The following is a 22895-nucleotide window of genomic DNA, read 5'->3' as shown; positions in this document are numbered from 1 at the left end:
CAGCACATATATATATTAAAAAAATATAATATATAATCTTATATATTTTTTAATATATGTATTAAAAAGATTATCTTTCCCTCTTTTCCCCTGGGATGTTCTTTCTTTCCATATTTGTTTAAGGAAACTTGCTTAGTATCAGCAACTAACAATGATACCAGACAGATGTATTGATGGGTATAAGAGAAATGAAGTTCAGTTTTTCAGCTAAATAACTATTTCTCCATTAGAAAACCACATTCTCTCTTGCCTTAAAACTGGAAAACACATGTTCTGAGCTTCACTTGCCTTACAGAATGATTAATTTTTCATTTGTTTGTTGTTACCAAACATGAAAAAACATTGTGTAACGTTTTTTTTAGCTGATTTTGTTGTTTATTTCTTTTAAGCGGTTTTGTTGTTTAAATTCTTTTCTTGTAACATTTTCCCTAACATAGGTTCAGTCAGTTCTCTGCCAGCTACTTGAAACTGTAGAGCCAGCACTGAGATAAGCAAGTGACTTTGCTAAAAAGCTGGTCTGTGTGCTTCTGAAATTGCTAATACTAGAGAAGGCAAGATTATTATATTTAGTAGAGGATGATTTATGTGTTTGGAGTAATAGAAAATGATTTAAGTTTTATTTAAAAAACCCTGCAAATTCACATACTTGAGTGCTGACGAGAACTCCTGGTATAACTAGGCTGGTAATCAGACGTAGATTGTTGTTGTATGACCCAGATCCCAATCTGTTTCCTTCTCAGATGATGTGGCTTTGTGAGAGGAACATGATTCTAAGACACACCAGCTGGTTTCTAGTTTTTAAAAAAGATAGTTAGGACCAGCCAATAAAGCATTGGTTGATTTGCGTTTAGGACGGTATAGAGCTCTGACCACAGTCACACTCGGAAAAGATCGAGTCATTTAGAAAAGAAAGAACTGTTAGTGTGATTATGCTGAAGTTGAACTTGCCTTCTTAAAGGATAATGCATGAATTTGGCAAGTAAAGCCTAGGAAGAAGTAAGAATAGTCTGGGTGTGAAGGTGTATATGGGAGAGAGACAACTGAAAAGAAATAAGTCTGAGGGACAAACTTAATAACAAATCTTGTTTGAAAATCAGAGGGTGAGGTCTAGTCTTACAAAATCAGTAATGGGGAGAAAGAAACTTGGTGGTTCAGGATGATTTATATATTTGTGTAAAAAGACTGTGAGGTGATAAGGTTGATCCTGGAGTCAGAAATTAAAAATGAGCATATGAGATTTCTTCGTACTGGAATAACAGAAATGTATGAGAAAGAGGATAAAGCAGCCAAGAAAATATTTGATTGTTATTTGTCATAAAGTGTCCAATTTTAGAAATTCTGTTCTTCAGGGCTACCACTGGTATACTGTAGAGATCAGAAGGGATGTTGTTTTTAAATTTTTCTCTTCTTGGTGCATAATTTATCTTCTGAAGCAGAGGCAATTTGCTGTTGACTAAAGGTGGGATTTTGAGTGAGGTCTCTGATTCTTCCTGTGGTATTAGGAAAGTAGTCCTGGCCTGACATATGGGTCTAATGTCTGTGTTCAAAGTTAAATTGGTTTGCCCCAGTCAAATGGGGAAGGGAGAGGGGAAGTGTTTCCTTTTTTCTTCCTCCCACCCCACCCCACCCCTCTGTATTCCTGAGGTGATGTAGGTATTTTCCTCTAACACTTCTGTAGTTGCAGGCACTTACAGCGTGGCTGGCATCCTTGAATTCTATTCTCTTGCTGTTGTTCATTCAAGTTTCGCATCTTCTTAAAAGTCAACTTAAATTACATGAAAAGTGTTGATGAAATGTTTTGGACTTTGTTTTGAATGGGTTCTTGTAATGCAGGAGACTGGATTAAACACTCCAGGTGGTATTGAACCCTTTAAGGATATTTTTTTTTTTAATAAATGAATTTTTCTAAAAATAAAAGGTAGTGACTAGTCCATGTTCACCCAGCAATTCAAAGTCAGAATCAGGCATATAACTAAAATGTCCTATCTGCAAGGTCACTTCATGACATTTATCTCCAAAAAGATCTCTGCAAGAGGGGCAAACTTATCTGGAAGGCACTACTGTCTAATTAATCTAGTGATATTTGTAAATACTGTTGAGGTGATTGAACAACAAATGCAAAGATTTTTTTTTAAATAGCTGTAGTTTTTACCTTATAAATAGAATTCCATTTTCAGGGATAAATTAGTAATATTAGGCTGGAAAATTGTAAGCTTTTTGGTAGTTTTGAATGACTTGGAGTAGGTTGACTATTCTTTTCCACAGTTCCATAAAAAGATTCTGGAATAGACAGTCACTTTATATTAGTTGTGATGATCTTAAAACAAAGGGGTTTATTTCTTTCGTCTTAGTAATGGATTTATGGATGGAAAAAAAATTGCTGGTATCCTGCATCTTGATTTCAGTACAGCATTTGTTACTTCTTTGTGAGTTACTCTGAGCAGACTATGGGCTGCAAGAAAATATTCTAAAACCAATGCATAGCTGGTTGCAAAACAATACTTGGAACTCAAATTAAAATTTCATTGTCATACAGGTAGAATCTGTTAAGTGAAGCTACAGATGACTTGACCAGGCTAGGCTGGACTCTTTTATTTTAAACCAACTCAACATATTTCACTGTTTTGAAATATATATATTTTTTTAATTATTTGTGTTGTGGACAAATTTTCCTGGAGCAGAGGTAGAAATTACTTTGGAACTTTGTTTTTTTCCCCTCTACTTTGTCAGCAACTGTTAAGTAGCTACTTCAGTCCGATGGTATGTTAGTGTGGAAAAAAAGACCCAAATATTCATGCTTTTTTAAATTGTTCTGTGTGTTTTTATATATTTTAGGATACCACAGTTTAAAATTTTGGGGAGCTTTTTGTAGGGCATGGTGGATTGCCCAGTCTGGTAGGACTCTGGACTTCTGGTACTGCCTGTAATTCTTACAGATAAATCAACTTGTAAATTTAGTAATAGTTCTTTTCATTATGTGAAATGTAAACATTGCTGCTTCGTGTTTACTGTGAGCCAATCTGTCTAAATCTATTTTTCCATACATATGGCTCACATAATATGCTACCTTCTACCTGTTATTGGGGTTGCAAATATGGACTTGTAAAAAGATACAGCATAATGCTTCATATAAAATTAAAAGTAACCATCATTCTAGATTGTGCTCTAACGGGTTCGCTGTAGGGCTAGCTGCTGGAACAGGTGGGCTCCATATTCAGTTTTGCTTGGCTTCCTGACTCACGTTCAGCTAACAGTTTCACCTCTCCGTTTTTGTGAAACGGGTAGTGTAACTGATTTGATGAGAGTTACAATAAAAGAACTAGTTTAGTTTTTCTGGAAGGCTAAACCCCTGATATTACTTTTTATACATGGGGTAACAGCGTTGCATTTTTTTGGTTGGATTTCTGAGATCCTTTATTACAGGAAAAGCTGTATCCTTTTTATTGAGTGCTGGCTTAGCTGAAGTATACCCAAACTATCAATCTCAAATGGAAATGAAAATAGGCTATCTCACTCTTTCCCCCAGGCATTCCATTTTTGGAAGTTCATGGGCTCTGACCTTGTAGGTGCTGATTATTTAAAATAATTTATTATATGAAAAAGAAAATACAGAATTCAGTCTTTTTTTATTTTTATCATTGTTGCTGCTTTTGAGATTTTTAGAGTTGCCAGTTCACCTTGTTCATTTGACAGTACAGCTGCTGAAGCTTCTCTTTGAAATATAAAATCACTTAGTTTTAATTCAAAAATAAGACTAATTTGGCAGAATTCTCATTGCAGTAAAAGACAATTATCTGAAACATTTATCATTTTCTCTTTACTCCTGGTCCTGGTACTTTTGTTGCTTTATTTGGTTTCCTGTTTATTTTTCTTCCCCAGTTTTATCCCTTTCCTTGAAGTCAGGTTCACAAATTAGCTTTTTCAACATCCAATTTATTGCTGTTTCAGAGTCTGATATGTGCAGCTTTTGATTGCTTTTCTGTTAAATGGCCAAGAATCAACACTTAGTTCAGTAGTGTACAGCCATTCTGAATTAGTCAGACCACTGTTATAAAATGATGTAGTAACTCCATGCCTTGATAACCCAAAAGTATGATTTTGTTTAAAACAATTTAATATGTCATATAAGGTCTACTATGTATGTTGTTACATACAAACATAAATAAACAAGTGGTACAAACCAACTTAATTTGCTTACATCTGTTTTAAAGGTAGACCCTATTCTTTTCCATGTGGCAACTATTTCAGTTTGAGGGTTTACTATTTTAATTTTTGGCATCTGGTTTTAGGATCTTGATCCTATAATTTTTCTCAGCGTTTGGTGTTTTTTTTTTTTTTTTCCCCCTAAAGCCTGGCTATATATATCCCAAGAATGAATCCACTGCTTTTTTCCCCCCTCGCTTTCTTAATTTGTTTTCACAGATGCCTTGAGGGTCTGTACTTAATCTTTGTTGGGTTTTTTGGCAATGAGGCAGAGTTTCTATTTTTTTGGACCTCAGTATAAATAGAGGTTGGTCATATGTATAAACTTCTGTTTTCATAAGAGTTTTGTTAAAAGTCATCTAATCACAAAACATATAAAAATTCTGAGCAATATTTTTAATAAGGGTGTTTGCATGTATCTCTTGAATGCTGCATATAATAGTCAAAGGATGAAAATGTGGATAAAGATAAAAAAGGATAAAAACTAATGATTTTCTTTTCCTCTTGTACTTTCAGAAAATTACCTAGGCTTCAACATGAAAGTGAGGAAAAAGAGTCTCCAAAAGTATTAATCTGAACAATAATTATTGCTGGTAAGTAAGTACTTCTCTTCCTCTGTGATGTTGCCTCCACTGGGACAAAAACTAGATGTAAAGAAACTAGATAAAGATGTGTGCTACTTAAACAGCAACTGAAAACTGCCCTTCTGTTGATAAATCCTTGTCAGCTGGAAAAAGCAAACTTTGTGAAAGAGAGGTCAGGTCTTTTGCTTTTATGTCAGATCACTGACAAAATTGGGTCAATCAGACACTTCTTTTCTACTTACATCCATTTCTCTCCCTTCCCCTCTTTGCCTCTCACGTCTAAAAAGAGAGATCTCTTTGATAGAAAGAGAAATCTTCTTTGATAGATTCATTGTGTATCCTCTGTCTTACGTACAAAGACCTTATTCTTTGGCAGCATTTTTGGGCCCTTTCATCTGTATTGCAGATATTACATGTATTTCTCAGAGATAAACAGTACTTCTGCAGAAGTTGGGCACAGGCCCTATTCCATGACGTTTCTCTGAGAGTTATAAGTAACGAAGCTGTTGTGGCTGGAAACTATTGTGTGCTCTGGGATATCCTAGATCCAGTGCTAGGTTTTCTCAAATCGTGATGAGTATCAAAAACTTAATACTACAGATTCTTATGTTTTTGAAGGTCTATGCAAGTACTGTAATACTCAAATAAATAAATAAATGTATCATAAAAGATAAATCTTAGAAGAAAGTAACTCTCTTCTTTTTGAGAAGTTGATTAAAGAATGAACTTCACTGAAACATGAATTCAGGTGTGAACTTGGAAACCAACCATGTTATGATGTTACTCTTTTTTGATGCAACTGTAGAAAAGACAGTTACGATCAGTATTGTTAATTATGGTAAGGATAAGAAGGTTGTGAAAGTTTCTTGAACTTTCACAGCTGAATAAATTAGACTAACAGCTCAAGCAAATTTGTCACAGATGAGATGCTTTTACTGTTCACTCAACTTCAGTAATGGTTGTCAAGCAGAAGACATCTAAAGTACTCTCAATTATTATGATTTATTTATACAGTCATAACTCTTGAAGTACTTTGTTAGCTTAAGAATTCTATGAATGGTTTTGAAAAAAAATATGGGATTTAAAATGATGTTCTGAGGACAGAACATGAGAACAGGCCAGGCCAGGCCAAAGAATATGGTGGTAGCTTTCCAAGCATGCAGTTTACAGTTAGGTTTCTTGAAACTGGGTTGGCTGTTGTAACTGCTTACTGTTGCTGAAAGGGGTTTTTTCCATTTCCTGAACCCTGCTCTCCTCTCTACCTGATTGCTGCTGAAACCAATTAATTGATTTATCTCACAAACCCACCAAAAAGGTGGCTAGTTTTGTTTCCTGGTTTGTGGGTTGATTCAGCTCGGACAAGGGTTCAGAAAGTTTAAAGGGGTGTAAAGGAAGAAATGAGACTCGGCAGGCAGGAGCAAAGAGTGTGGGAGCATAACCTGTCCCTTTAGGCAGCAGCCAGTCAGTGGATCTGTCCAGCAGTTTGTGGTAAGGCCGTGTTAAAGTTGCTAGGCTGGAAATAGACAATTTGACTTTGGAGAAGAACAGATTTGGCTTCTGAGAGTTTTAGACTAGAACTGGCTAGTCTCGCTGGATCCCTCCCAGCCCTTGCTGTTAGGAGGAGCGACCTGTCGATACCGAATAGAAACACTGATTCAGAGGGAAAAAATCTTAGCAGATAACTAAAAAATCTGTAATAATCTTCCCCACCCCCAGCTCCATGTGAAATATCTGTGTGCTCCAGGCCCTCGAAATGAATTAAAAGTACATATGAAGAATTTGCATGACTTGTCCAAACCTCACTTCTTATCAGAATTGGCTGGTCCCTTGTACATGATGTTACATAATACAGCAATTTGTCTGTATCTTAGTTTACGGTTTTGTAAATTAAAATTTTTTTTTTATTTAAATATGAGCGTGGATGAATGCATATATGCTTGCTTATGCTTAGTTTTTATGCTTCATTTTGTACTGTGTCCACACTACCTTGATTTGTCTGTAAACTGTGGCAATGGTTGCATCTTTTGTAGAGATGCAGTCCTTCCTTTAGCAAGGACAAAGCACAGTGGTTGAGAACTGTATGAAACCTTTTCTTGCCTTTTCTGTTCAATTTGTGCGGGATGATAATTAAGAGGATTTGTGCAGGTATATATAAACTGCAGTGTCTGGGGCACTAGTTAGGCCAGTGGTTTTGTATGCATTGCTCAACTACTAAGGGGGATTGAGCAGTGGAGGAAAGCTGATTTGAGCTTAATATCTAGGTAGGATCTAGGTAGTGCTCGTAGGTTGAGGCAAGTAACTAAGTAATAGAGCGAAGGTGATACCTTTCCCATATTACTTGATTATGCAATCTATGGATTGTGTTGGATTCCTGCTTCCTGTCAGATTGCATAACAAACTGCATTCGGAACTATTTTCTGCTGTCACAGTCTGGCTGGAAAAAAATGTATTTAATCTATCTACCTATTTAATTTTTTTTCTTGACCACACCCACCCACCCCACCCCCCCCCCCCCCCCCCCATGTAAAAACACATTCCCATGGTAGTCTTTCCTTTTTTTTTTTCACATCATATTTCACACTTGGTCTAATCTATTCCATCTATGAACTGCAGTTTTGTAGTTTACCAAAAAAAAAAGATCAACTGGGCATTTTTTATTATGTTCTGAAACATTTTCTTATCCTTTCTTGGACATACTGTAAGTTAGATTTATATGTGACAGGCTTTTGAAGATAAACTAATCTCTGCAAAAGGCCTTTATATTTTGAGTTTTAGGGTTTTTTGTAGGGGCACCTGAAACGTTGGATAGATATTCTTTATTTCTACATATCTAAATAGATCAACATATGATTCCTGATGGAAGAGGAAAATATCTTTTCAGAAGGGTATGTTGCTGATCTAGCCCTGCCCTTTTTATCAGGATCAAAGCTGGACCATCCATCTGTGTTTCTGGAGTATCCACTGTCTTTCTTGGTTACTACTTTCCCCCTCGCCTGAGGATCAGCAAAGTCTGTTTCTTGTTCTAACATTTGGCTTCAGTTCACTGTTTTATTCTGATAGTCATTTAGCTTGGATTCTTATTTGAAAGATTACTTATTGCTTGGCTGGCACTCTGAAATATATTCTTTATTAAAAGTGCATTCTATATAAGTCAGTTCTGATGCAGCAGCACAAAAAACAGTCTTTCACGTCTTTTTCCTTCTCAAGAAAAGAGGTTACTAACGTATCCATTGACTTACATGTTTACTGCAGTGAAAAATGATACCAGGCTGAGAGACTGCAGAGAAGTTGGAAGACTGGATTAGAATTTAACAAGAACCAACAAACTAGAATGATCTGGGAAAAATGGGATACAAGCCATTAAGGGCAAGCTTAAAATACTGCTTTTAAATTAAAAATAAAATAGGCAAATGCAGAATAAGGAAAGATTGAGAGTTCTGAAGAAGAAGATTGAGGGTTAAGAGCTGACCGTAAGTCAACAGTATCGTGCACAAAAAAAGTTCTGAAAATGTAACATCGTACCAGGATAAATAAATGGAAGCACTGTCATAAAACACTGTGTAAATCCCTCTGCTCAACTTAGGGTAGAAATGGAGTCAACTAGCTCATTGTGTCTGGTTTTGAGCCACACACTTAATACTTGCAAACAAATCAAAACTACCTTGCCAAATTGGAGAGTCCAGAAGACAATAGTACCAACGATCAGAACACTGGATCCATGACCTGTGAGGAAGAGGTTGGAAAAAATTGAGGCTGATTTAATAAAGAGAGTAAGTGCTGCTGTTCCAGGTCTTTTGGAACACCACAAAACTTAATAAGCTTGCATTTTTAGCAGTGGAGATTAATGCAGTGTGGCTTGTGAAGCACTGCAATAGACTGGGAAGAGATATGTCTGTCTTCGGAAGTTCGTAAAAAGTAGTAAGGCACATGAGCATGTGTGATCTCATCTTAGAGGAGAGGGGTGGTCTAATAACTCCCTGATAACCTTATTACATTTTATGATCTAATGCCTAGTTTCTAGCTTTTGCTTTTTTTCCTTAATTGGCTATCTCTTTTGTGAGTGGAGCATGGGGAGAACAGCTTTTTGCAAAAGATGCCCAGAAGCATCATAGAATCTCTTTCTGCATATTACAATAAGTTTTTTTATTTTTAAATTTTTTTTAGTTTAAATATTTTCTTCCAATGGACTAAGTAACTTTTGATCTTGAATGCATCTAATTTTAAACTTAAATATTCCAAACCTAAAACATTGACTGTAAATTTGGCAGAATTAGAGACTGTAACCTGGTGGATATTATTTAGCTATAAATTAGTAATATTTTTATAGTGCCTGAAAAATCAGATTTCAAATATCATTGATAATCTATACCATTTTAAATGTCTGAGATTAGACTGTTACACTAAACTAAAACTAAGTGTTGACAAATTGTTTAAGGAGACAAGATCAGAGGAAGTCTATTTTGTCTGGAATATCTTTCCTGCTTTACAAGTTCCTGCAGTTAAATAGGTGAGGAATGGGGTTTTTGTGTTTTTTAATATGAAATACAGAGAGTTGGTGTAGCCAATTCTGACGAAAGTATCTGTGAATTATGAATTTTTATGTAATACTATCATTTTAGATAAAATGATAGACTGGGGGTGTTAGTCTTGCCCACTTTTTGCTGTTTATTAGAAGAAATTGTAGTTGTCATGGAGAGAAGAACAGGATGTGGATAAATGCCAGGGCTACATCTACAATATAGAAATAGTCTGCAGTTGTTTTGGCTTTGTTTTTTTTTTTTTTTTTTTAATGATATAATCATACTACACTGATAATTCAGTACTACTTTATTGTGTCTATGTTTGGATTATGTTAAACGGTGGCTAATAAACACTTCAGAAATTGGCAGAACCTGTTAGCATAGGAAAATCTTCATTTAATTGTTTTTGCACTTCAGTCTTGGTTTGTTTTTTTTTTCTTTGGTGACCTCTTTTATTTTTAAACAAATTTTGAAATAACCCAAGTCTAAAGGGAAGGAGAAAAATTAGATACCTTGCCAGTATGTAGAGAAAAACCCGATCAGGACACAGGTTAATTATAGGGTGGTTCACTTGAAATTGATCCTAATGATACTGTCTTTTAATCAGATTGATTTTCCCTGAAGATATTTGTTGGGACTCACGTTAACTATATTAAAATTGGTTAATGAATCCAAAAAACTGTCAGTAAACAGCGAACTTTCAAACCCTAGGGAAGGTTCCCTTAAGGCTGCATGGCAGGGGGTTCTTGGTCATTGTCTTTGCTAACTCTTGGGGAGAATATATTGCTCCTAATAAATCTCTAAAAGTTGTAGTTTTAAAGATACAGTAATTTTAATGGTAGAAAGAGATCCCTAACTGTTAAAATGCTTGGCAAGTTGAAACTTACTTGAACAACTTGTATTTGGATAGAGCCAAATGCATGATCCCAGGTCTAGAGACTAATATTGTAGATTGCACTTACAGGTTTAGAGACAGTGTTTTTGAATAAAACAACAGTAAGAGGAATGTAGGGGAGGCGGTGTTACTGCTGTATACAATATTAATGGACCATGATGTGTATATTATGGCTAGGTTGGAGGTCTAGTCTTCAGAAATAATCTTAGAAAGTAGGAAGGGGTTTAGAAAAGAGCTATAAGAATCATTCAGGTTATGGGAAAGTGTATCTCATTTTAGAGATTTAAGAAGCCTATTCTATTGAGGTGTTACTTGAGAAGTTTTGAAGATTTGTACTTTAATCCTATATGAATGGGTGTTGGTAAGAGCTGAAAACAAACATGTTTGGTAACTAACTAGTTGAGCAATTTATCTGGGAATCATTTATTTTCTCTCATTTAATGTGTTTGAATCATGTGGATGGCTTTAGTAAAAGATATGCATTTTACCTTGTGTGGTTCTGATGCAAAAAATAGGAAAAAGTTTCAATGATCATTGGATTTCAGTGATCAATTTCTGGGATTATGTTGGAGACAGTATTAATACAGTCCGTATAAACAAATCCGGCCCCCCCCCCCCCCCCCCAAAGGCTTTTAAAATTAACCCTAGCAGTATGTAGTTCAAAAAAATTTCAGAAAGCATTGTGACTACTGCAATTAGCCTTAACTTATAATATATAAAAATAGGCTTGTAAATGGCTGAACTTAAATAAGCTTTTTATTAAAAACCTCATTGTGATATGGCCATGATTTTTAAACCTATTTATTGAAATAGGAAAAATGTAGATTTGTAGCAAAGCCCACCATTCAACATCTTGCTTGTAGGAATAATACTTATGGTAGCTTTGCATGTCTCAGTTTCAAAATTCAGGTTTTGCTGATAAAGCCAAATCTAGTATTTAAACAAAATTGTTTTGTAAATGAAAAAAGTCTCCTGCTAACATTGTTTCACTCTGTAGATGCCACATTCCCTGTCTTGTGAAATAATCTTTCATTGACCTTCCTCACAGTGTGTTTTGACAGCAATTGGCTACAATTTCAATTGCCTAATGGTTACTGTGATTGGAATCAAGCTGTTGTCTTTAAAATTAACCAATGTGTTTTGGGTAACTTTTTTCCTGCTGCAGTCTGTGTAATGTCAACTGCACAGATCTTTTCCGCACGTGTGAATTGTAGAATCGTGCTGGTTGGAAGGGATTTCCATTTAGTCCAACCCCTCAATAGCAGCTTGCTCAAGTCTGGTTTTATGTATCTTCAAGAATAGCGATTCCACATTATCTGAGACCTACTCCAGTGTTTGACAGTCCTCATAGGTTTGGATTTTTTTTCCTTTATTTTATTGAGCTGGAATTTACTGTGTTCCAAATCGTGTCTGTCTGCCTCTTGTCCTTCCACTGGGCAGAAAAAAAGCGCAACCCCATCTACTGAGTACTTGCAGGAATACCTCTGTGTATATCACAGTTATACAAGAAGAGAACCAAGAAAAGGATGAAAAGTTGGGTGATAAGGTGGCTTCAACCAGAAGAAGAAAACAGAATAACTAAAATGCTGGTGCTGCTGTCCATGCTTTTGACTTTCTGATGCAGATCCATGCTATCCCTGTTTGGAATACATTAGGAACATTACAACCAGAAAGTGGATTTCTTTCAAGACTCAGAAGAGGGTACCATAGTAACATCTGTGAAAATTAATTCACTGAAAGGGAATGTACCAGAGGATACAGCCTCTTAGAGAAAGCAAGGAGACTTTGAATACCAACGTGAGGCCCGACGAATGGGTGAAGTGAGTTCAGGGAGGTAGCTTGTATTTATTGTTTTTATGTTCTTATGGAAGCTTGACATTTTCCCTCCCCTCCCTGGCAACATCTTCTGGTTGTAGCTCTGAGTATGTGATAAGAAAAGGAAACAAAAGAACTAGCTCTCAAAGCATCTTAAAAACCTAGTTGGCCTTAAAAAGCCCATGAAATTAAATAAGCTATTGTATTCTGGCAACCAAGTAGAATTTCTGGTTATGTATTACCAAATTGATTAATTGCAAACAAAAATATGTCACAACCAACACCATAAAAATAAAATACACTGGAGATCTGAAATACTCTTTGAAAGCAAGATAGAAGTTAGTTGGCCAAACTAATTGATTTTTAAGCCAGATTTGGGAGGTAAACTGGAAATATGAATAGTACAAAAGGAGTTTCTTTTTAAAAAAAAAAATTTTTTTTTTTTTCCCCTTCTTGTGCTGTGTCAGAAAAGTTTGGAGCAGCTGCCTTTTCCATGCCATAGAATCATTTAGGTTGGAAAAGAGCCTTAAGATCATCGAGTCCAACCATTAACCTAACACTGCCAAGTCCACCACTAAACCAGGTCCCTAAGCGCCACATCTACATGTCTTTTAAATACCTCCAGGGATGGTGACTCAACCACTTCCCTGGGCAGCGTGTTCCAATGCTTGATAACCCTTTCGGTGAAGAAATTTTTCTGAATATCCAGTCTAAACCTCCCCTGGTGCAACTTGGGGCCATTTCCTCTCATCCTATCACTTGTTACCTGGGAGAAGAGACTGACCCCCACCTCTCTACAACCTCCTTTCAGGTAGTTGTAGAGAGCATTAAGGTCTCCCCTCAGCCTCCTTTTCTTCAGACTAAATAACCCCAGTTCCCTCAGCTGCTCCTCATAGGACTTGTTCTCTAGACCCTTCACCAGCTTCGTTGCTCTTCTTCGGATGCACTCCAGCACCTCAACGTCTTTCTTGTAGTGAGGGGCCCAAAACTGAACACAGTATTCGAGGTGCGGTCTCACTGGTGCTGAGTATAATGCTTGCCATGATTGCCTTCAGTATCATACAGCAGCCATAATCACCACTGCCTCTGAAATTTTGGCTGGTTTTAGTGCACTGTTTCTACATTTGTGTCTTCAGCTACTCAACATTTCACCCTGCAGCCTTTTGGTATCTATAAGCTATGATGAATGGTATACAGTTCTCTTGAGGGTGGTGACGAACCACTCCTGAAACAAACTGATCTAATTTGGAGAGATTCTCATAGGAAAAATGTAATGGTACTTGTGTTCTCCCCCCCACTCCCCCTTGTTTAATGTGAACAAAATAAATCTGTGCTTTCTGACAGTGGCCTTTGATTGAGGTATCAGATACCCGAAAGACTGACTTTGATTAGGAGAAGGGGAGACATAGCTTAGGAAATTATTTTCCAAGCTTCTCTGGTGGTAAAAAGGCTACTTGGCAAGCAGAGATGGGAGGCATGATGTATTAAAGGCAGTGCAACAAGACTATTTGGTAGAATGTCCACATTAGACGGAAAAAAGGAAGAAGGATTGCCATTGGCTTTGCAGATGGAACTGAGACCTCATTTTATTGCTTAGGGAAAAAACATGTTACAGAATATTATAGGGGAATCCCAGTTCAGTTCTCAGTACCATACTCCCCTCTGCCAACAGGTTATCAACATACCCTTACCAAAGTCAGCATATTACTGGTAACATTTTTGTCACAAGTACTATGTAAAATACAATGTGTAACGCTAACAGGAATATTAAATTCTGTGAAATCCATCTGTGTCTCAAGGCATTACCTGCTCCTTTTCAGCCAATCAAATGCATCTTCAAGGGTCATGTTGCATCTTCTTATGCAGTAGTTGTATTGCTCCTTGCTCCTCTTTAGACACCATGTAGAATTTCACCTGTCAGGCTAAAGGTAGATTCCTTCAGAATAAATATTGGCATTACAGTTCTGCCACTGAATATGTGCCTTTCCAGGAAAAATACTAATGTTTTCACAAAGTCCTATTTTTAAAAGACTGCTTTTTGCACCTTCCTGCCCAACCATGTTAGTATTGATTTTATTCTTTTTTTTAACCATAGAAAAGTACTCCTTTCCCTTCTACACTTAAGATTGGCTTAGGAAGGCAGAACTGCTATATGTCTCCTTCTTCTTGATCGATCATGTTTTAGAAATTCCATTGTCTTAAACTGTTCTTTCTTCCTGCACATTACAGTTGTAGTGCTGTACAGGAGGTCATGTTTTTAGTGGCTCTTTGTATGTGATGATAGCTATTTACTTTGTATTTCTCTTCAAGTAGATGATCTGGTGACTGATAGTAGTCTGGGTTTGCAAACTTCCGGAGGGCAATCATTCCATTTTGCCCCATTGTCAAATGACTTTGATTTTGTTGTCAGTGGTGTTACATGGCAGTCGTGTTTGGCATGAATGTAATGTGAAGGGTGCGAGGAGATTGCTGATTGTCCTATAACTGTAACAGTGAATGATCTTATAACTTGGTGCTTTTTTTCACAGACCCAAAAGCACCACTCAGCACTGTGCAGCTGGTCAATGAATGCTTGCAGCAGTTGGTGATTTTTGTGCACCATCTGTATCATGCATCCTTTCTTCTTGATTATCTTGTCTTCATTTCAGCATGATTTGGTAGTTGTTGAAGTCAAACAAATATGGAAAAATTATGTACCCTATTGTTAGATGTGCATAACACTCATCTGAGAAGAATGCATGTTTCTTCTGGAGGGTGGCAGAATGAAAACTGGTGTGGTGAGCCACAGGTATTTTAAAAAGGGGACACTGAAAAGCAATGAATGGAGTTGTGGGAAGTGGACTCTGAGTTTTGATAATTCCCTGAATGCTGTGATTAGCATCCCACAGAGCATTGTAAAACAATTCATTAATCATATCTTAGGCAGTGACAAAGAAGGCTCTGGAACTTCAACTGTATTGCGCACCTTTCTGTGGTTACAAGACTTTGTGAACAGGAGCCAGAATATTTACGAAAACATATATGTGTTATGATACTGCTGCTAATAGTAGTACATAACTGATGCTTTCTGGAATAAAACTTTTTCTAGTGTAGCAATACTATTAGAATAGGTTCTTAAGTTATTTTGCTCAAAATATCTTATGATGTTTGTATTTCTCTGTTACTAAACCATTTCTATTTTAAATGAACATCCACATTAAAGATGCTTACAGTAATTTTGTCTCACTGGTTCCATTCATGACTGATTCATCTAGTTGTTTTCAGTCTGCTGATCTCCATGTTTTCTTACCGTTTTATAGTGTTGTTTCCTGTTTTTCCTGGGATATTCCAGAAAACTAATTTGCATATACCTGGAATCTCTGTTTTTCAATTCATAATTGTTACTATTAACTAACAGAAAATTCTTAAAATGTGTTGTGTTATGAAATGATTTGCATCATGAACCTGAATTACTAAGCTCTGTTGGAGGGTAAAAGTTAATGCCGATACTTCTGAAGTTATTTTGCAAAAACTGAAAATGGAACATTCATTCTACATTAGTGCTTCACAATATATTTGAAATGGTACATTTCTGAAAACTGCTTCTGTTCTGAAGCATACACTTTAAGTCAAAATTAATGGCACTTACATGTACCCTGAACATACTACAAAATCACTAAATCAGAACTATTAAACTGATCCCTAGATTTTTCAGCTAGCAGCTTATATTTAATTTTGGCTGTTCAGTACAATAGCAGTATTCCAGGGAATGTTGCTAGGATGTGACCAGTGTAAAATAATCTCTGAGTTTGGGAGCATTTTACAGCAACATATATTAGAGTGGATTATTATTTTGATGCAGGGACCATAGCACAAAGCGAGGTCAAAAAAAAGGAAAACTCCAGCTCTGTTCAGAAAATTAGTGGAATGCAGTTCATGCATTCTAATGGCTTCAGAGGGTATCTTAATAACATATGCACTCCACCCCTCACTCTGCTTTTATTTCTTCCGCATGCCTTTTTGGAGCAATGATATTTCAGGCTTGAACTCTGCAAATCCCTCAAATTTGGCAGTACTTGAGGGTTTTCCCCCATTTGCCTTATATTGAAGGATTGCTTATTGCCTGGATTTCATTTATTTCTTTGCATCAACTTTTTAGTAATTTAATAATGGTTGTAAACAAATCATCTGGAGATGCAGTTGATGGCAGAGAGCATAAGATCTTTTCCTAGTGCATGCCAAATATAATCAGTAGGTTCTGTATGATTTCCTAAAATCTATGGATTTTCTCCAGCTCTGTATGTACTGAGACTCAAAACAGGCTGTAAAGAAGCATCAGAAGAATTAACTGATAATTTCATACAGAAAATAATCAGAACTTTGTTGCAATTTAGTACTTCCATACATGTATGCTTCTTCCAAATCTCTTTTCCCTGCAGACACTCACTAAGTCATTGCCAGCTACTTCTGTTAATGTCTTGTATTTCAACAGGATCTTAATCTGTGCCATTTCTTTAGTGACCTTAAAGCATGGTATGTGCCCATATGCACACAGGAAAGCTTTCTTTTTGTTTGGTTTCTTTTTAAATTTTTAATCTATATTCTTTTTAGCAGGCATAGTATAAACAAATGCTTTTTCCTGTTTTCTTTTTTGTACACACCTACAGTATTTTTTCTGAAATGCAGTTTATTCTGTTACTCTGCTTAATGCTGTAACTTCTTTTGATTTCAGTCTAACTCCTAGCCTGTTATGATGAGTAATCAAGTGTTTCATTCATGTAGAAAGACTGTTGTGTTTATGAATTGATTATCTTTCTTCAGCACCTAAATCCGCTCAGTGTGACTGCTTGTTCAGGGTTCTTCAAGGCAAGAAGAATTTTGCCATTTTTCCCCCCTGTTTCTCTGGACCAGTTCATGCAGACAAATTCTGGAGAGGAGTCTAGGTTTTTCTGTTATGTGTGGGTTTTTTTTTTTTTATTTGTTTGGTTTTTTTAATCTTTCCCCACCTATCATTTTATTATACAACACTAAGGAATGAACTATAAAAATACGTTTTTCCTAAGCAAGCAGGGAAGACAAGTTATTTTATAGCAAGGTAAAAAACAGGTAATTGCTAAAATTTTATTTTATTTTATTTTATTTTACTTTTTAATATCAAATACGAGAATTATTGAATTATTTTAGGATCATTTTGGTAGAACTGGTTGCAGTACAGAGTGTTTGGGGGAACCTAATGTTTTTCTTTCTTTATTGTCAGAATAAGTTGACCCCCTCCCCCCCTTCATTTTATTATTGATGATGGTCTCCTGAACATTTTAAAATGATCTTCAGTTCTAGAATAATCAGAACTATGAATATGTAAAGAATGTTTTGATGGTGTGTGATTACAATGATTTATTGGGTTTCATGCCTTTTTATTTATATCCTAATGTTCAGCAGTTTTGGTCTATAATACACTTTTTTGTCAAGCAGAGAAAATCTGAGAGAATGGGGCAGGAGAGAAGAGACAGCATAACATAAAACAATAAAACCCCCCAAATCAACAAACAAGCAAACTAGCAAAAAAACCTAAGGAAAAAAGCTTATGCCAAACAGTTCCAAAAGCCTGTATTGCATGTGGGAAAGCTTCCTCAGCAGAACTGTGAAATGATGGCCCACACTGCTCTCTGGTAATGTGCTTCTTTCGTAGGATATAGCTTTATCTTAGTTGGCTATAGTTCTATGCTAGGACCAAATCCTATTCATATGTGTATATAGAACTGACTTTGTTGTGTAACTATTACTTATATTGGTCTCCGTACCAGAAAAATAGAAAGTGGCATATTTAATAGAACCTTATTTTAAAATAATTCCAAAGCTGGTCTTTGAGGCAAAAGATCTGTAAGTTTAACTTCTATACCAAGTAAATGTGGAGAAACTGTGAAAAAAGAGTTATTGGATATGTGTTTAAGTATGGTATATTGAAGAAGAGCCAATGTAGAGGTGACCTGATCAATAAACTATAATTAAATTGACTGTTTTGGCAAGGCTCTTCAACAATCACTTTTAGAAAAATGAAAGTCTGCTGCGAAAAGAGAAACAGTCTTTTTTGCGAATTTGTAACTCCATAAGGGAATAGAAAAATGGGAATATATGGTTATTTTTCATAATAGAAACAGTGTAATGCAAAGATTCATCTTATACTGCTCAAGGAACTGTGCTGAGTCATGTGTAGTTCATCATAAGAATAAATTATCTGGAAAGCAGTGTCTGAGTTTTTCTGAATAGAATCTGTATAGGAAAATTCAGCATTATATTTGGTTCTAAATAATCTTGACATAAACTTTACATTTTAAGTGTCACTTTTTGTGCACTTCTCTAACATAGATTAGGAGTGAAGAAGAAAGTTAGAAATGAGTACATATGGAGATTAGGGAAGAGGTCTTCCAGTGGTCAGGTAATGAATCAAAAAAAAGTCTGAATGGTACTAAATGAACTAAATGCATGTGGCATTTCATGAAGATATGGCTATTTGTGTTACTCAGTGCAGTATGTGGAAGCCTTTTGGAATACTATGTGAAAAGTCTAAAAAAATTATTTTACACTCCATAAACATGAAGCTGAATTTGGTAGTAAAGAAGTTTTTGCACACCCCCCCGCCTTGTTCTGTATTTGATGGATGTTGCTTTATGTACACTTTTAAATAGCAACCAGCAAACTTTTTCAGTTTAGTTCAATTTGTTCTGGTTCAGGTTTAACAAATGTCAAAATACTACTTTAGGTTCATTTCTGGTTCAAGGAAAACTAAGATTTTGGGTGAGCTTTTAGATGGAGTTAAATTCAATTCACTGCATTAAAGGTATAATTCAAAGCAATGGCCTTAAATGTTGCCGCTTTCTTGGTTATGATCTTAATATGCATTGCTTAAGAAAAAGAACAGTGAAGCACGATTTTGTCTGGCAGTTGTTGCTGTTTATTGCACATATAATTTCTTTTTGTGTATTGTAATATGAATATTCTAATAATATTTTTAAAGCCTGTTCTGGGTTTTGACAACACATAAATGTTTTTATACTTATGCATAACTGAGTTTCTTTAAAAACTTATTATTATTTAGTAACCTGAAACAAATGAAAACATTGACTTTGTTTGTAGTTCTGGTTGTCAGTACACCATTATTTTTGCTAGCATCAGAAATCCCTTTTGCAGTTTGGAAAATGTTAACAGATCTGTTTGGTTTTTAAAAAAAAAAAGGCAGAGTTGAATTTTTGATCACCCAATGCCATTTTAGACTTCCATCTACCATCATTGCTATAAAAAGCAACGTATACTGGTATATTTAAAACAGGTATTCCATTGCATGTGCGTTTTTTAAAAGTTTAACTTCTTGTGTATGACTCAAAGATCCCCAAACTCGAGTTTTTTTGGGTTAATAAGAACTGGATCGGAAATCTTTTCTTTCTCTCTGGAGCCACCTATGAGATATCTCAGTGAGATAAACTCAGCGTACGTAATTTCTCTTCCATCCATTGTTGCATAGAGAGTTTTTTGTAGAGAAATCTTATGAAATCTATTAATAAATATTTAGACCATTTATATATGATTCTGTATAAATGTACGAAGTACTGTTTCTTGTATATGTCAATTAAAGGACTTTTTTGTAATGTTACATATATTTCTGTGAAATAATCAGTGACAGTTTGCAATCATAAATTATATGCCCATCACTCCCTTTTTTCCAAAAGAAAACAAAAATACTCTGCCAAATATCTGCTTTTGAAAGTAAGCTTCTGAAAATAATTAGCTAATAAAAATACCCTGGGCTACTGCATTAGTAGAATGTTGTGATATTGCATGAATTTTTTTGTACGTGCCTGGTTACATTTTTTCTTTACATTACATACGTCTTCACTCTCCCTCAGTGTTGCTGTCTTCAATATAAATTTGAAATGTATTTAGTAAATAGGTAACAATATTAATCTGGCTGTCATTCAGGTAGCTTCTTTTTGGTTTTGTTTATTTAAGAAAGCTTACGTCAGTTTTGACCTCCTGATATACGGACACTGATGTCCATCATCACTTATGCTTCTGAAGAGTGATGATCATAGTGTGAAGTAGAATATGTTGCCACCAGTCCTGTAAATATTTTAAACAGCTAAAGCATTACCCTAACCATAGCAAAAAGACTTAACATTCACTTGTGTTGAGCAGATATTGTGGTAGTGAAAGGTGAGGTAGCAGTGACAGAAGTGAGTGGTAGTACCACGCTAGGTAAAAATAAAAAAGCACAACATTCCCATTTAACTTAGCTGTTATGGTTTAATGAAGGAATTTAGCACTTTTTAATTTTGTTCTGAATTTAAAAATAAGAAATGTTATCACAAAATCCCTGGAAGTATTTAAAAGACGTTTGGATGAGGTGATTAGGGACATGGTATAGTGGTGGTCTCGGTATTGTTAGGTTTACAGTTGGACTTGATGATCATAAAGGTCTTTTCCAACCTATACGATTCTGTAATATTGTGACACATTTTCTGAAAGAAATTCAGTGTGAGTGTTCCTTTTGCCATACGACATGTTTAACTGCATAAAGGGAAAGGCTAAGTTTCTACTCCAAATAAATGCAGTGGCAGCTACTAATGGTCTTGAAGTCATTTATGTAGTATTAATCAACACCTGAAAAGGTGGCTTAAGAAACCATAAAACGTTTTTTAGAGGAACTTACCATAGCATTTTCAACCTCAGGTGAAATTTATTGCTCAGCATCTCAAAAACTGGATCCAATCTACAAATGTGTTCAAATTAGTATGACATTTCATTCTAAGTTGATGCCTTTATGAAAAATCTGAAAACAGCAGATGTGTGGTCCAAGTTTATTCAAGTTTGAATAAACTATGAGCAGAAGAGGCAGAGTTAGAATTGCATCTGAGATACTGTAATGATATGCGTAGATACTTTGATTCTGATGTCTTTACAAGTTGTTGTTTACAAGTTATGCAGGTTGAGAACCAGAAGATTGTAAAATACAATTCAGTCAGAATTTTGGTGGCTGTTTGATTCAGTCTTTATAAAAGCATATGTATCTGGAGAAGGCAAAAACCACTGGAGAACTGGTATATCTGAACAGTTCAATTGAGCATAAGGATTCCTTTCTAAAGAAAGAATTCCAGTGCTTGTTATGTTGGTAGTATTGTGTTAAAACTGTGGTGATGGATGGAGAATGGGGAGAAAATCAGTTACCATTTCATCAATGTTATTTGTCTAATTTTCAGTTTCTGTTTCTCCATGTACTGTACTTCTGGGATATTTGAATAGCAGACATTAAGAATTTTTAGAATCTAAAGCATATAGTGTTCCCTGAACTTTGAAAACAAGTTTTAGTATCTTAATCTACTCCCCCATCCTCCCACCCCCCCCAACAGACTTGAAATGTAATGCTTTACGATTACTTAAATTTTAAATGAAGCCTGTGGGTTTTGATGTTTTGGCAATCTCAATCTTTACTCTATATAACATGATTAGAAAATAGGCCAGGCACTATTGCACTGAGAATGCAGTGTTGGTATTTTGTGTTTCCCCCTCAAGTGAATTTAGTAAATAGTTTATTTATTTGACATCACTTACACAAATGCATTTAAATAAAAAAGGAAAATTTAATAGTTCTTCTCCAAATTGATGACTGAATATCATTCTGAAAAGATTAGAAATAACTCAGACCAGTTTTGGAAAATTAAAATGTGTGAATAGTCAGGGGTTCTGTTTTGTTTGTTTCTGAGAATTCTTGTATATTGGTTGCAGCTGACACTTTGGGTATGTACGAATGCTTCTGTTAATGCCCGTTGCAGGGTTAGGATCTAAGTTAGGGGTGCAAGCAAGCACAATGAGTCCTTTGAACACAGAAGGACTGAATTATAGCAGCAGCACGTGACACCCTGTGAGCACAGTTTTATTTATTGCACTGTTTTGAAAAGTGCAGTCTGCCTATGCTTTAAATAGTAAATGTACATGTGAAATGGTGTGATTTGTAAATTAAAACATGAACACAATGTGTTCACATGCACAGATTTCATTAGGATATAAAAACCACAGAAAAATAAGTTTACCTCTTGTAAGTCAGGAGGCCAACTAATCTATCCTTCCTGCTCAAACCTGACATCAATTTGTATGTATGCTTATTTTATTATGATGAACAGAAGTATTTGATTCATCTGCAAGGGACTGCATGCCTGCAGAAAGGACATTTTAAAGCTGAGCATAGGAACTGTTTAGGAATAAATAGCAATGTTTCAAACATTCAGTATGTATTATAATGTTAGTATTTTTTCTGTAGTAAATGTTCTCAGATTGCTTCTGTGTTTTAAAGGATATAATTTTTTGGGAAACTATACTGGTTGGAAACAAACAATTACAAATTTTCTTTGGTCTTATTTTCTGAATAGCCTGCCTTTTGGAGCCCTTAACTGTGTTTATCCTAATAATGCCTTATTATTTCATAGAAGAGCATAGTAATTACTGCATTTACAAAACTAATTATTGGGATTTTTCAATCAATTTGCTATGAGGAATGGCTAGCGCTCTGATTAGAACAAAGTTATCCAACAAAATGTGTCTTGTAATAGTTTGTTTCCTGTAAGCCCCAATACTTATAAATAATCCATTTTATAAACGACAGGTAAAAAGGTTTTGTGTTATATTTTACCATCCAAACAACTTTCATAACGTTTCTTCTGTAGAAATGCTTAGGCTGTATGATATCCCCTCATCTTTCTCTGGTTTCACATGACTGGTCACACATTGTGGCTTCTTTCTTTCTATGGTTTGCTGCTGCTTTTCATAAAAAGAAGAGTGTGAGAGAAAGTGTTCTTAAAAGTAAAATTTATTTTCTCTACTTACTTTTAATGTCTATTAGCATTGACACAG

General features: G+C 35.5%; 1 protein-coding gene across 5 annotated transcripts in view; it reads left to right on the top strand.

The window, feature by feature from the left end:
• The window catches only part of FUT8 (fucosyltransferase 8), a 140926-nt gene that overhangs the window by 21820 nt on the left and 96211 nt on the right, over positions 1-22895 (top strand). For 4 of the 5 annotated variants that reach the window (XR_012775897.1, XR_012775898.1, XM_075502570.1 and 1 more), the window contains one exon: positions 4720-4796. The gene's annotated coding sequence lies outside the window, so the exon portion shown is untranslated. Of the gene's footprint in view, positions 1-4719; positions 4801-22895 lie in introns of all 5 variants that reach the window. The other variant, XM_075502571.1, reaches the window with a different exon arrangement.

The sequence above is a fragment of the Mycteria americana genome, chromosome 5, assembly GCF_035582795.1.
Source record: "Mycteria americana isolate JAX WOST 10 ecotype Jacksonville Zoo and Gardens chromosome 5, USCA_MyAme_1.0, whole genome shotgun sequence".
NCBI classification, from domain to species: Eukaryota; Metazoa; Chordata; class Aves; order Ciconiiformes; family Ciconiidae; genus Mycteria; species Mycteria americana.
Note: the sequence above shows the minus strand (reverse complement) of the source record. Positions and strands in the feature narration are given on the sequence as shown.